Genomic DNA, 2,769 nt, shown 5'->3' with positions numbered 1-2,769 from the left:
AATTGTATAAATAAAATATTCATCACCTCTAATTCATGGATTCTAGCAATTTTTCTTGTACCCAATCTTTCAAATGGCCATTGATAGTTATTGTAAGCCATCTCTTCAAGCAATTCATAAGCCTCATCAATGGATTTACTCATAAGTGCACCTCCGATTGCAGCATCAATACTAATTCTAAAAGGTACCAGCGAACCATTATAGAAAGTCTGAACTTGCAGCCACTTAGGTAATCCATGGTAAGGACACCTTCTTATAAAATCCTTGTGCCTCTCCCAAGCCTCATATAGTAATTCAGAATTAAATTGCATGAAAGAAGTGATATTATTCTGCATCTTTGTTGTCTTGGCAACTGGGAAAAATTTTGGGAAGAATTTCTAAGCCAAATCATCCCAAATGTTATTGTAACCAGTAAGAAGAAAATTTAACTAACTATTTGCTTTATCTCTCAATGAAAAAGGAAAAAGTTACAACAACCAAAAGTACCTGAAGAATTAGAGAAAATAAAAGTCTGGATTAAAATTAAGAATGCATAGTATTAATATTAACAAAAAAAAACTAAAAATCAACTCCCCGACGATGACGCCAAAAACTTGTTGTTGATTTGTCATATAGGTGCACGTATCGTTAATAAGTAATATAGTGATAAATTAGTGCAGCATTCCCATAGATAATTGTTTTAATTCTTAATGTTGAGCACTAAAATTGGCACACTTTAATCTTTTCCAAACAATTAAAATTAAAATTAAAACTAATAAACTAAAAATAAAACTAATCTAAAATTAATTAGCAAATTTACTTTACTAAATTCGAGTGATTACTAGACTTAAAGATTGTGATATCCCTCAATACTTCATTTGATTATTGTCTCTCTCGCTCTTAACTTAGCTTAATGGATTAAGTCACTAACTTTGAGTCCTAAATTATTTACAAGTCTCTGTCGAGTTTCTTATAAAAATATCTTTCTCAATTAACTTACTATATGTCTATACAAATTAAATTGAAGAAAGAGTTATTAAGTTCGTGCTGTAATCCTGGTTATGTATGGCTTATAAGTGTATGTCTACCCTATATGCAAATCAAACCACCTAATTAACTAAGTGTATTTGATCATACACTATTCTATTCAAGGTCTACCTAAATCTCATTCGATAAGGTTTAACCTAGGTTTCCAATTCAATCTAATTGGTGGCCAATAAATCAGAAATATTAAGAACAAAATAGAATAAACAACTTGAGTCCATCAAACATAAGCAAAAGAGAGATAAATAAATCAGACTACGTATAGAGTTCAATCATAATCTTAGATGAATAAATTAGTTCCCCATCAAGTAACATATCATCATCAAATTAAGTTTAAACATTAAAATCAAACTGAGAAAAATAAGAGAATATCAAAAAGATGATATAACCCAAGAATTTATAGTCTTGATCTTCCAAATCTTCTTGAATCCTTCAAATTCTTCTCAGCTTCAATAGCTTTGTGGCTTGATTTTTAGTTGTCAATTTGATTTTTTTTTCTTTTTCTTAAAAGTCATCTGAAAAGGTTGTTTTTATAGAGCTTTGAAGTTCGGCCAATTTGGATGAAGAAAAAAGTCAATTCCTACTAGGATTTTCATATTAGACTACGTGAGCCATGGCCTCGACCCATTAATTAGTAGAAATCATAATTGCTCTAACACTACTGCAGTGCTTCAAATTTGATATGATTTTTGACCATTTTTTGGACCGAACTGGGTGAAGTGGTCAACACAAAAGGTATAGCTTTTTCTCTTAGCTTTCCAATAGTCTAAGAATAATAACTTTTGGAGTCTTGTAGAGAGAGTTATGGTTGAAATACAAAATATATGCAGTGAAAATCCACACCTCAAAATTGCTTTCCTTCTTCCATTAAAATTCTTTTTTTGTTAAATACCTACAAAAGCACTAAAAAATCAACAACAACCTATCTTAATTACATTAACACTAAATTAAGTATAAAATTAACTAAGATTAGATTAACTTACCTAAATTAACTAATTTAAAATAATTTAAATAAAACCTACTAATTTTTATGCATTACCGCAAGAACTAATTTGAAATTACTATCAAAATAAAGTCCATATAACTTTATATCATAGAGTTATCACCAAACAAAAGATTTATTGAACAAATGTAGATTTTGTCAATACCACAAAAGCCATACTCAATATATGAAAATGACATTCCATGATAGACCTTCAACCTTGATAGTATTCAATGCATGAGACATCACCCACTATTTCAACTCCATCTAGAAAAAATTTGGTTGAATGAATGAAGGCTTTATATGGTTCCACAAGCTCTTTACACATTACAATCTCTAACCGCTCGTAAAATAGTTTCCTCATGGATATCACATGTCGGACACATACTTGTAGAACTTATATTTCTTCTTGAAAGCCAAGACCCAGTTGGCAAAGAATTATGCAAGACCCTTCATTTCAATAGAGTGCTTTCTTAGTACAAGGCAATTTCCAAACAGTTTTTCTAGAAATTAGAATTAATACTAGTTCTTATTTGTTGGCATTTATAGGTTGAGTTAACCATGAAAACCTCATTGTTTAAGTGTCAATACGGTAGCTTCATCTTTAGCACTATTGGGGTCAATGAGCACTGTTGCAATTTTGAGGACAATGTGCATGGGTAGAAACTAGTTAAGGTACTTTAGATCGCACTATCCATTTTCACTACAAAAGCTTACAACTGGTAGGCTAGCTTCCATGTTTGATATGTCCCTACTTGCATGAT

At 30.7% G+C, this 2,769-nt stretch overlaps 1 non-coding gene across 1 annotated transcript; it reads left to right on the top strand.

The window, feature by feature from the left end:
• Window positions 1–231: 231 nt before the first annotated feature.
• LOC149526779 (small nucleolar RNA R71) lies at window positions 232–337 on the top strand. The gene has a single exon (XR_016351661.1). It is a non-coding gene; the product is annotated as a small nucleolar RNA R71 (small nucleolar RNA).
• Window positions 338–2,769: the final 2,432 nt, after the last annotated feature.

This window comes from Theobroma umbraticum, unplaced genomic scaffold (genome assembly GCF_002168275.2).
Source record: "Theobroma umbraticum cultivar Fairchild unplaced genomic scaffold, ASM216827v3 scaffold_146.0, whole genome shotgun sequence".
In the NCBI taxonomy this organism is placed as follows: domain Eukaryota; kingdom Viridiplantae; phylum Streptophyta; class Magnoliopsida; order Malvales; family Malvaceae; genus Theobroma; species Theobroma umbraticum.
Note: the sequence above shows the minus strand (reverse complement) of the source record. Positions and strands in the feature narration are given on the sequence as shown.